The sequence below is a fragment of the Gekko japonicus genome, unplaced genomic scaffold (assembly GCF_001447785.1).
Source record: "Gekko japonicus isolate JY-2015 unplaced genomic scaffold, Gekko_japonicus_V1.1 scaffold909, whole genome shotgun sequence".
Classification (NCBI taxonomy): domain Eukaryota; kingdom Metazoa; phylum Chordata; class Lepidosauria; order Squamata; family Gekkonidae; genus Gekko; species Gekko japonicus.
Genome location: NW_015175382.1, coordinates 10,035 through 24,069, shown reverse-complemented (window position 1 = coordinate 24,069; position 14,035 = coordinate 10,035). Strand labels below are relative to the sequence as shown.

Here is a 14,035-nt window from a genome sequence, read left to right as displayed (position 1 = left end):
TTGTGTACCAAGCACAAACGTGCACGCAGTCAGGTCTGCACGTGGCCATGCGAAGGGCCCTAGCTTCACTCATAGAGACAATAGCCCGAACAGATCCTAGTTCGCACCTATCAGAGAGCTAGGATCTGAGTAAGGATCTATGGGACTCAAGTGCACTGTAAATAGTGTATCACGGGTGTGTGTGTGTGTTTGGGTGTGGTTTGCTATGGGGATAAAAGCTGGCCTTGGGCCAGACTAAGCATCTCAAGTTCTCCATGTAACCAATAAAGTATGAGCTGTAATCACGCTACTACGCTCAGTACTTTATACTGGCGATGAAGGTGGGATTCTTATGATCGAACCGGACGCCCACGCTGACACGAGCACCACACCCTGACCTCCAGAGCACCATGCCCCGCATCGATGACTCCAGCTCCAGCATTGCATCACGCCCCACTTCTCTGGTCACCGTGCCTTGAACCACTCCTAGCAACCCTCTGCCATGTGGAGCCCGCATAATGGCCGCCACTCACGGGAACATCCCAGAATTCGATGCCACCCATCTCGAGCATTGGGAAACCTAGATCGAATGCCTGGAGTACTATGTCGACTTCCACGACATCACAGACGAGGGTAAGAAGAAATCCCTAATGCTAAGCACCTGTGGAATCGACATGCTCCGGCTGCTAAAGGACCTGATTGCCCCGAAGACTAAGAGAGAGGCAACCTTCGCAGAGCAGGAGAAGGCACTCACAGATCACTTCATACCTAAACTGAAAAAAATAGCCGAGTGCATTGACTTCTTTGCCTGACTCCAGGGCCCTGATGAAAACGCAACCGACTTCCTGGCAGGCCTTCGATGAGCAGCCACCCGATGTGAGTTCCCCAGCCTCAGCAACACCCTGATGAACCAGTTTGTCGTGGGCCTCAGGAAACCCAGGCTGCACCGCAAGCTAGCCAGCCATGATGATCTGACCCCGGACGAGGCATTAAAGGAAGCAACTGCATATGAAAAATTGCACCAAGACCGCCGCGGCCAGGGGGTCCACTTCACAAACACATCCCTGGTTGCAGATGCTGGAATCCGTGACACATGCCAGGAGGGAGACACCCATAGTCACACTGGTGAAGCCTAATGGGGATGTTAGAATTTGTGCAGATTATAAATGTACCCTGAATAAGGCACTCCAGGACCATGCATACCCGGTACCGGTGGTCAGCCATGTCTTAGCCTCTCTAGCTGGGGCACGGGTTTTCGGAAAACTGGACTTGGCCCAGGCATACCAGCAACTACCAGTGGATGAAGCCACTGCCGAGGCCCAGACTATCATTACACACAGGGGGCCTTTCAAAGTTAAGTGGCTACAGGGGTGAGCATGGCACCAGGGATCTTTCAAAATCTCATGGATGGTCTTCTCAAACGCATCCCAGGAGTCCAGCCGTTTTTCGATGATGTTCTAATTGCGGCTCCAGACTCCAAGACCTTTGCGGACCAGCTCCGGATGGTGCTTCAGTGATTTGACACTGCCGGACTCAAAGTGAAGTGGGTGTAGTTCTTGGAGTTTGCTGTGGAATCCACCCCACGGATGAAAAAAATTGGGCCATCATGCAGGCGCCCCCCCCCATCCATGGTGGAGTTTCAGGCCTTCTTGGGATCTTTAAACTTTTATCATTCATTTCTGCCCCACAAGGCCACCGTGGCAGAGCCACTCCACTGCCTCCTGGATAAACATGCCCCTTGGGACTCGGGCCCCAAACATGCCACCACCTTTCAGGCAGTGAAGGAACTATTATCATCCAATGCGGTCCTCACCCATTTTGACGAGGCATTACCGGTGATGTTGGCTTGCGATGTGTCTCCTTACAGGGTGGGGGCTGTCCTGGGGCACTGGCTGGTGGATGGCCGCGAGGTCCCAGTCACTTATTACTCAAGGACCTTGTCTGCGATGGAGCGAAATTACACTCAAATTGATAAGGAGGCTCTCACAATTGTTGCAGGGGTGAAAAAGTTTCATGATTACTTGTATGGCCTTTCACAGTAGTCATGGACCACAAGCCCCTCTTAGGCTTCCTTGCCCCCGACCACCAGACCCCACAAATGCTTTTTTTCCTGGGTGCTGCGCTGGTCGATTTTCCTGGTGGGGTACCAATACTTGCTCATCCACTGCCCCGGAAAGGCGATGGGCCACACAGATGCCCTGAGCCACCTCCCATTGCCATCCTCGGCCAAGACCCCACCCCAGCCCATCAAATCGCCCTCCCGGAGGCCCTAACAGATTGGCCAGTCTGGGTGGCAGAGGTGTCACACCACATGGCCCGGGATCGCATCCTCTCCTGGGTCTTGGACTGGATGGGGAGGGGTGGCCCACAGGCCGGGGGGGGGGGGGGGGCAGAGTTCATGGCTTTCTTGTCACACAAGGATGAGCTGTCCTCCCACAAAGGGTGCTTGCTGTGAGGTAGCTGGGTAATGATCCCCGATCCTTTACAAAAATGTGTACTTGCCACCCTGCATGAGACCCACCCTGGGATCATCAGGATGAAAGCGTTAGCAAGAAGCTATGTGTGGTGGCTGGGGTTAGACTGGGACATCAAGGACAAGGTCAAGCACTGTCAGAAGTGTCAGGAGTCGCGACCGGAGCCTCCTAAAGCCCCAGTGTGACCATGGGAGTCATCACACAAACCCTGGGCATGGTTACACTTGGACTTTGCGGGACCGTTCCAGGGGCAAATATTCTTCATATTAGTGGATGCATACACTAAATGGCTAGAGGTAGTTCCAGTAGCCTCAACTTCCTCCCGCTCGGTTATCTGTGTGATGTGGTAGATTTTTAGCGCCCAAGGTATCCCCAACTCCCTGGTCATGGACAATGGTACAGCTTTTACCTCTGCTGAATTTCTAGAGTTTACACAATACTATGGTATAAGACACATCTGCTCTGCCCCCTTCCACCCGGCAACAAATGACCAGGCAGAGCGAATGGTCAGAACCACAAAAAAGGCACTATGCCAGATGGACCCAGGGTACTGGTACTACAAGCTGGCTATTTTTCTATTCGGCCAACACACAACCCCCCACACCACGACTGGGCGCAGTCCAGCTGAGCTCCTCCTAGGCCAGCGCCTGATGATGCAGCTGGATCACCTCCACCCAGACAGGGCACCGGAACATGACACGGACCCCGAAGAGCAGGAGGCCCCACAAGGATTTTTTCCAGGAGATCCGGTGTACGCACAGAACTATGCAAGGGGTCCAGCGTGGGTTCCTGCTAGGGTCGTCTGGGTGACTGGGCCGCTTTCCTACAAAGTCTCCAGCGAAGACGGCCAACTATTAATGAAAAATCAATGAAAAAATCCTAAACCTGTAATGGAACTTGTGGCCATCATGCAAGAAGGAAGCATGAAGAGAACCAGACTGGGGCCTCGTAATCCAAAACCTTAGCTGGACTATTAATTTTGAAAAAGCCTGCTCATGAAACCTTCCTTTCTGCAACCCTCCATAGACAAGTAGGATTGCAAAGATGAAGGGCATAAGTAAAAATGAATTGGCGACTCTCAAACTGTGTGGCTTCTCTAACTATAAGTACCACACCATTTCTGCTTTGTAAGGATTTGGTAGGTATATCTAGAACAGCAGAGTATCTCTCCTTATGTATAATGCTATTTTCGTGTGACTTTTCTCTGAACGTTCCAACACACTCCCACAGCGTTTCGCTCCGTGCCCTGTCATTCAGAAGCTTCCCCCATCCACTGGCTGTGTGGCCTCAGTCCCGCCCATTTATGCAGAGCACCCAGCGACTCGTTGGCTTTCCCTCAAAAACACCTCCTTCCCTTGCCAGAACTGCTTTCCCTCCAGAACGCCTCCTTCCCTCAGCACAAATTACAGAGCCAGAAGCCTAACGGCCTTGTGGACTTTCAGCCCGCCACTGGGTTAATCCTCCAGCGACTACGTAACCCGCAAGGATGCCAGACGCCCGAAAACTAACCCTCAGATCCTTTATTCCTATACGCCAACCTCAGGGAGGGGGCCAGACGCCCGACAGCACCCAACAACTGGCCTTCAGCTCTTTCTCGGTTCCCTTCTTGACAGGCTGAGAAGACTAAGCTGCCTTGGTCCTCTTCCTGACAGCATGCCTCCATTGTGGCACCTCCATGACACTACTAATTCAGCTTCAGGTAAGCCTGGGCCAGGAGCCAGCGGCAGCTTGGTCGGCCCAGAGGCCTCACGCACTCACTTGGCCTTCCCTCGGCCCAATAGGCAGAGTTGTGCCCACCACTCTCTCAAGCCTTCGCAGCGCTGCTGCTGTGCCTCAGGGATGGCCTCGAAGGGGATGGATCGGTGCTGGACCCCGGTCTCCTGGCTTTACAGTCCACACACAGAGAGCGGCGGAGGCTTCGCTTGCTCACTCGCCCGGCCTTCTCTCACCTCAATATGCGAGCCTGTCACTCCCTCAAGCCTTCGCGCCGGAATGTACTAAAAGGAAGGACAGGATTGCCCATTGGAAACAATGGGAGAGACTTGAAGGCCCATTGGAAATCCAGGAATGCCTCCATTGAAATACATTGCAGCTCAAGAAGAGTTGCAAAGCAAATGCGGAATGGATTTCCCATTACAGTCTCTGGTCTCAAATACAGCACTCTGGGAATGGGATGAGAGGCCCCAGAGTGGAATGACAGCCCCTGAGGGTAGCAGGAGTCTTCTGGGAGAGGAATGACAGGCCCCAGAGTGGAATGACAGCCCGAGGGAAGCCTTTGGGAGTAGCAGGAGTGTCCTGGGACTGGAATGACAGGCCCCATGGCGAAATGACAGCTCCTGGGGGTAGCAGATGTGTCCTGGGACTGGAATGACAGGCCCCAGAATGGAATAACAGGAACTGCGGGTAGCAGATGTGTCCTGGGACTGGAATGACAGGCCCCAGAATGGAATAACAGGAACTGCGGGTAGCAGATTGTCCTGGGACTGGAATGATGGGCCCCATGGTGGAATGAGAGCCCCTGGGGATAGCCGGAGTGTTCTGGGACTGGAATCACAGGCCGCAGAGTGGAATGGCAACCCCTGGAGGTACCAGATGTGTCCTGGGACTGGAATGACAGGCCCCATGGTGGAATGACAGCCCCAAGGGTAGCGGATGTGTCCTGGGACTGGAATGACAGCCCGTGGGGGTAGCGCCAGAGTTCTGGGATTGGAATGATGGGCCCCAGAGTGGAATGATAGCCCGTGGGGGTAGCGCCAGAGTTCTTGGACAGGATGACAGGTTCCAGAGTGAAATGGCAGCCCCTGGGGGTATCAAATGTGTCCTGGGACTGTAATGACAGACCCTAGAGTGGAATGACAGCCCCTGGGGGTGGCAGATGTGTCCTGGAACTGGAATGACAGGCCCCAGACTGGAATGACAGCCTCTGGGGATAGCCGTGGTGTTCTGGGACTGGAATGTCAGGCCCCATGGTGGAATGACAGCCCCTGGGGGTACCAGATGTGTCCTGGTACTGGAATGACAGGCCCCATGGTGGAATGACAGCTCCTGGGGGTACCAGATGTGTCCTGGTACTGGAATGACAGGCCCCATGGTGGAATGACAGCTCCTGGGGGTAGCAGATGTCTCCTGGGACTGGAATGACAGGCCCCAGAGTGGAATGACAGCCCCTGGGGGTAGCCAGAGTGTTCTGGGACTGGAATCACAGGCCCCAGAGTGGAATGGCAGCCCCTGGGAGTAGCAGGAGTCTTCTAGGACTGGAATGACAGGCTCCAGAGTGGAAGGACAGCCCCTGGGGGTAGCATGAGTTTTCTGGGACTGGGATAACAGCTATCCCCAGGGGGCTGTCATTCCACTCTGGAGCCTGTCATTCTACCACTCTGGGGCCCTTGATTCCAGTCCCAGAACCAGGCCTGTAGCTACAGTGAGGCATTTCGGGTCCGCCCCCCCTGACTTAACGCCAGGGCCTCTCGATTTAAAAAATATATATTGAAGAGTCCAGCTCTCTCACAGAGCCACAGCGGGCAGCCTCCGTTGCAGCGAAACCCCTTTGCACCTCTCCAGACACTTATTTCACCTCCACTGCACCTGTCCCCACCTCCTTTCCTCCCTCCCTCCCTCCCTCCCTCCAGCCCATGGCTGGGTCACCCGCAGCTATGAAGACACAGCCTCGGCTTTGCCAGTTCCCATGGCCTGCAAGAACAGCGGCAGCAGAAACAGCGGCTGCAGAGTCAGAACCCCAAGTGTTATGCTTTCACCCTGTTCCTCAGGCTGTGGCTGCAGAGCCCTCCGGCAGGCAGCACAGACCAGCCCCAATGGGGGAGGTGCACCCTTGGGCTCCTGCAAGAATAGCACCGGGAAAGGGCAGTGGAAGAAGTTGAGAACTCTGCTGCAAAAAAAATCCTTTGGAACAAGGCTGCCTACCCTTTCCTCGCTTCCCCCCCACACCCGCTGTACTTCTGGATGGGGACCACAGTGTGTACGGGCTGCACAACGTCTCCCTTGGGGCTGCTAGAGAAGTCTGCCAAGGTGGCTTCCAAGTTCCAAGGCAGGGACGAGGAGGTTGGAGGAGAGGAAAATCGGTGGTGGAACTCTCTGACTCATGGTCGGGGGGGCACATTGGGTGGGCAAGTTGTCGCCGCCCAGCCAAGTTGCCAGCTCACCAAACTCAGCTGCCTCTCTGCAAAGCGTGGCCCAAGACAATGCACTCCAAACTGTCCACCCTACAGCACCAAGCACCTAGCAGGCTGACTCAGAGCCCCAAGCATTGTGCTTGCGCCCTGCTTTCTCAGACAGTGGTTGCAGAGCCAGCCTGGCAGGCAGCATGGACTAGGTGGGGGGAGGCGTCCCCTTGGGCTCCTGCAAGGGAAGGAAGGGCTGCCCCAAAGAGCCCAAGCACAGAGGAAGAGCTGGGAGGTAGGGGTGCTCCCTGACATTTCAAGGCCCTCTGAATCCTAAAATCCTGGCTATGAGCCTGCCTGGAACACTCCGGCTACCCTCAGGGGCTGTCATTCCAGTCCCAGGACACATCTGCTACCCCCAGGGGCTGTTATTCCACTCTGGGACCTGTCATTCCACTCCCAGAACTCTGCTGCTACCCCCAGGGGCTGTCATTCTACTCTGGGCCTGTCATACCAGTCCCAGAGTGCTATTTTTTGAGACCAGAGACTGTAATGGGAAATCCATTCCACATTTGCTTTTCAACTCTTCTTGAGCTGTGGTGTATTTCAATGGAGCCCATGCAAATCAATTCGCACTCCTGGCTCCCATTATTTCCAATGGCCCTTCAAGTCTCTCCCATTGTTTGCAATGGGCAATCCTGTCCTTCCTTTTAGTACATCCCCTTCGGGCTGCTGCTGCTGCACTTCAGGGGTGGCCTCGAAGGGGAGGGCTTAGTGCGGGGCCCTGGCCTCCTGACTTTACAGTCCACTGACAGAGGACAAGGCCAGCCAAGAATGCCGTTGGGCCTCTAAGGCAACTTGCCCTCAAGTGCCCTTTCCTGACATTTGACCTTACCACGGAAAAGGTCAGGCCATGTCAGGAGGCTGGGGCAGCTCGCTCACCCTGTGTGGCCCAAAGGACGGTGCTTGCTACCTTGCTGGTCCTGGCCCACAAGGTTCATTGCCCCTCAGTCTTCCACAGCGACCAGGAGACAGTGCCATTGGGTCTCTATGGGGACTGCCCCTCAGCTCCTTCCCGTCAACCCTGCAACAAAGACGTTGCCTCCGCCCCATTCCTCACAGACTCCCTCCAAAGGGTGGCCACATTGACAAGCTCTTCTGTAAAGGTCTCCTCAGCACACACCCTGCTCTCATTCTTTCTCATTGTGCAGGGACAACCTCAATCGGCCTTCAAAGGTTGTTTGACAAACATGCTTCCAATATTTTCTCTTGGGCAAAAAAAACCCCTCCTTATTTATTTTATTTTATTTATTTATTATTTAATTTTCGACTTATATACCGCTCTGACCCCGGAGGGTCTCTGAGCGGTTTACACAGCTGTTTATCCCTAACTAGGGCCACATTATTTGTATGGGGGGTGATAACCTACCAGCACCCCGGCCACGGGCTCAGTTGTTATTCAGTTCCTGGCTCGGCTTGTTGTTCAGTCCCTGGCAGCTCTTCAGCGCTTCACTTCCTGGCACCCAGAGCAGGTCTTAAACCACGGCTCCTTCCAGTGGGCTTCACCCGGTGCTCGGCAACGTGCCAGCCGCAGCTCTGGTTCTGTCCTGCAGGTTTTACCGCGCCGCGTCGCCACGCCACCACGCACCACGACTTCGCCTCCATCCAGCTTCGTGCACGCCGGGTCGCCAGGGCCAACTTTGCTGCCACCGCCGCCATTGCCGCCGCCGCTCCTGCCACACGTCCTTGTAAGGAGGAGGGGTGCCCCCTGCCACTTAGGGGCAGGTACCCATTTTATCGACTTGAGTTTTACACACTTTCGAACCACTGGGTGGACTATATAACTGCCAGTACCACCAGTTGACAAAGCAACAACACACCCAGAAAGAGCCACTTTGGTGTGGTGCTTAAGTGTGCCAACTCTAACCTTGGAGAGTCAGCTTTCATTCCCCACTCCTCCACTTGCAGCTGCTGGATGACCTTGCCCAAGTCATGGTTTTGACAACAGCTGACCTTTAAAGGGCAGTTCTTGAGAGACCTCTCTCACCCCAACTACCTCACAGGATGTCTGTGGTGGGGAGGGGAAGGGAAAGGAGGTTGTAAGCCACTCTGAGACTCCGAGTGAAGGGCGGACTAGAAATCCAATCTCCTCTTCTTCTTCAGTCCCATAAGTTACATCTCTTTTATACAATACAGCTTTACTCCAAACAGCATGACTTCTTTCAATGGCTTTCGGCAAACAGCAAACTACTCACAGTTTACGTGTCTACCCATACATTTAGATCCTCCACTACAATGCACACCTTTGTTTACATCATGCCCACAAAACACATGCCTTTTCATAATGAAGCCTATAAAGGTTTCACAACACTCATCTGCCCATACTCCTCTTCATCATTCCAACAAAACCTGACACTTTCCTTACAACCAGTCTTTCCACCCCACTTTTCCTTGAGACTTCTTCTATCACAGGATTGACACTGCGACCACGACCACATTGAATGACAGGGACATCCAATATACACTGACTTTGCAGACTGCCCAATTGCACAAACTATTCCACAGACCCCTCTGCTCTGCATTTTCTGCCCCACATTGTGCAACCTTCGACACCACTTATTGTGTAACATCAGGTATGTCAGACTTTACTTCAATGTTTCTGCCTTTCTACTACATACTACTAATATGTACTTTACCTACTACCAGCACTCCATTCTTCACACATCACATCTTTCTAGAGCTTGTTGTATGGCTTCTACAATGGGCTTTACTGCTAGTAAATAAATAAAACATAACCTAAACTTTGGGGAGAAATTAGCCCACATTTCTCCTCTTTGCTTTACATTCAAGGTGCTCATTACTCAGGGTGTTTTGATCATAATTTCCATTAAATCATTCTGACTTTTTAACACAATTGCCATTCATTTCCACTCCATGTCATCAGGGGCTGAGAGTATACTTGTACAACTCTCCTGGACCCCATCATTCTCCTTCTTCCTTTGTCTTTGTTTTAGTAACAATAACCATCAAATGATGGTTGATGTGAGAAGGAAAGATGTGAACTGTACGGATTCTGTCTTCCCAAAAATTCTGAGTCTCTGCTTTTTTTCCTCTTCCATGATTATGAATTTCTCTTCTTCTGTATTGCTGCTCATCTATCCCAAAACTGGTGAAGAATTCAGACTTCAAGCAACAGAGGGAAAGATGTTAATTGGTACTAAAATATTTAATGCTACTAAAATGTTTGTAGTGTGAATTGTTTCAGGTCTGTTCTTCCACAGAACCTCCTACCAAACCTCAAGAATAAATATTTCTCTCTGATCTGGACATGAGACCATTGACTGTTACAGCATTTGCTTAGGAATTCAGCCACATCCCCAAATCAAAGCCAGACATTGCCCCATATGGCTCTGTGTCTGGTCTGATTTCCAAGTGGGATCCATTTGACATGCACAACAGGTTAGTACTGCCAATAAAAATAGAATTGGGGTTGCAAAGGGAAGGAACTGGTTGGGGTAGCAGAGCCAGGGTACCAGATCTGTGCAGGAGGGGGCAGTAAATCATTCTGTCTCCCAAACTTCAATGCACAAACTCATCCATGATTCTGTTCCTTCTCAGTGAAATCTTCCTTGTTTAGCAATCAGCAGGCAATGCATTGAACAGTAGTGTATAATTCCAATCTTGATAAATGTATTAGCCCTGTTGACATATGTCAGTGAACACATGTAATCCTGCCTGCACATATGTATATCAGTTTGTAAGAAAGAGCCAGCATGCATTCATTTTACAAATGAAACTCCTGCCAGTACCTGGATTAAGGTGGGGCTTGCATTGCATAAAGTGGGTACATGCATTGATTGTAACAAAATGATTCAACACACATGCAAAGAACCATCAAGTGTACAGTGTACCTGGACTGTTGATGTGTTCACTGTAACTTGTCAACAGAACTACAGCATTTCCCTAAGTTTTTCCCTCTGCAGCAGAACTCATCAAGATTAAAAGAGAATCTTTTCAAAACACAAATTATCTCCATTACTTTATGCATTAGTTTAAAAAAAAATCTTCATACTTGAATAAATATTAGGAGTTCCTTTATAAGTGTGCTTCATCTTTAATAGTCACTAACTTGTTTAGCTTCAGGTAACATCAGGCTAATCGCCTAAGTCCTGTTTGATGTTGAATGGAAGCTAGCAGCTTACAGGTCTCTCTGGCACACTATACGTAGGGGTATTCTCTCCCTGCAGAAGCACTATCCCTCAGAGACAGACACCCAGTGCTGACTGTCCAACGGATCCATTTAAATATTGTAAGACTTGTGCAAAACCAGACAATTCTCCAGATCTCACTGTATGACAGATTTACCATGCAAGGAGGAATTGTGTGGTATCTTGGACAATTTACATATGAACAAATATCACTGCCATCTGGCCACTTTAAACTGGCTTTATAGTAGGGTTTTGTTTGTTTCATGTCAAACAGGTGATTTCATTTTACAGCTCAGCCTTAGGCAACAGACTTTATTTAAATATACCTTTCTTTCCTCCTCTGGCAGAAGTCATAGGTAGAAAATTTTAAGCTTCCTTCAGAAGACAGCCTTTTGCAGAATGTCCAGTCATTTAACCCCCTCCGCTGGTTTCAGTTATGGATCCACTTTGGGTCTCTTTTTGAGATCAGGCTGATAACTATAAGATATGGGGGTTCCTTCTGAAACACGAAAAGCTTTCCACTTTTAGAGACAGTGGGCTTGATGTCAGAATTATGTTTTTATAGTAGTTCATTACAATTTTGTTTGATTGATATTGTTTGTGTGTTACTAGTTTGTTACCTGCCTTGAGCCTATGCTTTAGAGAAAGTTGGTCAAGAAATGGGCCAGTGGCCCATCCAGTGCAACACTCTGTCACACAGTGGCCAAAAATACAAAGTGACACCAGGAGGTCCACCAGTGGGGCCAGGACACTAGACGCTCTCCCACTGTTGCCCCCCCCAGCACCAAGAATACAGTACATCACCTGCCCCAGTCTATGAGTTCCTATCTATACCTTGTGGCTAATAGCCACTGATGGACCTCTGCTCCATATGTTTATCTAATTCCCTCTTGAAACCATCCATGCTTGTAGCCGCCACCACCTTCTGTGGAAGTGAATTCCATTTGTTAATCACTCTTTCGATGAAGAAGTATCACTCCAAAGGTGCCCCAGACTCAAAAATCTTATCCCATATTATGTTTTGTATCATCTCTTTACTCTGAACCGAGATATACATTTTCCTGCTTTCTTCCTTTCTGGCACGTACATATTTTTGTTAGGAGATCCACAAATTCACTTTTGAGTTCTTTCAGAACAGTTGGATGTATGCCATCCGGGCCTGGTGATTTATCAGTTTTTAAGTTGTCTATCAGTCATAGGACCTCCTCTCTTGTCACCTCAATCTGACTCAGGTCTTTCAACACCCCTCCCAAAATCAGCAGTTCTGGAGTGGGCAAGCACTTCTCATCTTCCACTGTGAAGACAGAGGCAGAAAATGCATTCAGCTTCTCAGCCATTTCCCTATCATCCTTCAGTAATCCTTTTACCCCTTGGTCATCCAAGGGATCCACTGTCTCCCTGGCTGGTTTCCTGCTTCTAATGTATTTGAAGAAAGTTTTATGGTTGGCCTTTATGTTTTTTGCTATATGTTCCTCATATTCCCTTTTTGCCTGCCTGATCACAGACTTGCATTTTATTTGCCACAGCCTCTGTTCCCTTTTACCAACCTCACTGAGACTAGCTTTCCGCCACTTAAAGGAATCCTTCTTACCTTTTACAGCTTCCATTACTTTGTTAGTTAACCATGCAGGCTTTTTTCTATATCTATTTGTACCTTTCCTAACCTGCTGTATATTTTTTTCTGAGCTTCTAGGATTGTAGTTTTAAATAGTCTACAAGCTTCCCCAATGGTTTTGACCCTTTCTACTTTTCCTTTCAGTTTCTTCCTCACATGTCCCCTCATATCAGAGAAGTTACCCTTTTTAAAGTTAAAAGTGGTTGTGTCAGTCTTTTTGGCCAATTCCCTATTTATACAAATGTTGAACTCAATAACATTAAGGTCACTGTTCCCAAGCGGTGCAATCACTTTTACATCTCTCACCAGGTCTTGGGCATTACTTAGGACCAAATCCAGGATCACCTCTCCCCTGGTAGGTTCTGTGACCATCTGCTCCATAGCACAGAGTGTCTAGAAACTCAATCTCTTTTTCCCAACTAGACCCAATCAATGTGTAGGTAGTTAAAAAACCTATTATGACAGTTATTTCATCTAGCTGGTATCTCTAATTCATTCATCATTTTATAATTGTCCTCTAACTTTTGATCTGGTGGGCAATAACAAACTCCCAGTGTTAAGCTTCCTTTTCGGCCTACTATTTCAACCGATAGCATTTCCAGAAGCAAATCCAATTATCTTAACCTCTCAATCCTACTGGACAATATACCCTCTCTGACATACAGAGCCACCCCACCTCCAACCCTTCCCACCCTATCCTTCTGATACAATTTATAACCAGGAATCACCATGTCCCACTGATTTTCGTCATCCCACCAAATTTCTGAAATGCCCACAATGTCTATTTCCCCCCCCCCAACACCAAGCATTCCAACTCCCCAATTTTACCTCGGACACTTCTAGCATTTGTATATAAACACCTATAATTTCCCATACATTTTAAGCCCACAACCTTCCTCTTGCTGCCTCAAGACCTTGCCAGGCAGTCCATATTGTTAGCCACAGTCTCAGTGGACAATTCTAATCCATTTCCTCGTATAAAAGTAAGAGCTTTGAGATGAGCCCTCCTGAACCAGAGACTTTTCATCTCCTGTTGGCTTTCCCCCAATATTCAATAAACTGCTTTACCACTTTTTTATTTTAAGTGCCAGAAGCCTGGTTCCTTCTTGGGATAAGTGGAGACCTTCTCTTTTGTACAGCTCCCTCTTGTTCCAAAAAGCATTCCAGTGCCTAAAAAACTTGAACCCTTCCCCCCTACACCATCGTCTCATCCACGCATTGAGACTTTTGATCTGTGCCTGTCTCTTCGGCCCTGAGCATGGAACAGGTAGCACTTCTAAGAAGGCTACCTTGGATGTCCTGGCCTTGAGTTTCCTGCCTAGCAGCCTAAATCTTTCCTCCAGGACCTCATGACTGCATTTCCCCACATCATTGGTGCCAACATGTACCACAGCCACAGGCTCCTCCCCAGCACTATCTACCAGCCTATCTAGAACACACGTAATGTCTGCTACCTTCACACCAGGCAGGCAAGTCACCATACGGTCAGTACACAGGTTCACCTGCCTAAGGATTGAATCACCAACTCCCTAGGGTCCCCCTCCCTCCCTGCCAAGGGATGGGTCCTTGATGCGAAAGGATACCCATTCACCAGCTGAAGAAGAGGTCCCTTCTGAGGGCACATTCCTCTTATCCTCAGCA

The 14,035-nt window shown here is 49.8% G+C and overlaps 1 pseudogene; it reads left to right on the top strand.

Moving 5' to 3' along the window:
- The window catches only part of LOC107122481, a 39,731-nt pseudogene extending 37,710 nt beyond the window's left edge, over positions 1-2,021 (top strand).
- The last annotated feature ends 12,014 nt before the right edge of the window (positions 2,022-14,035 follow it).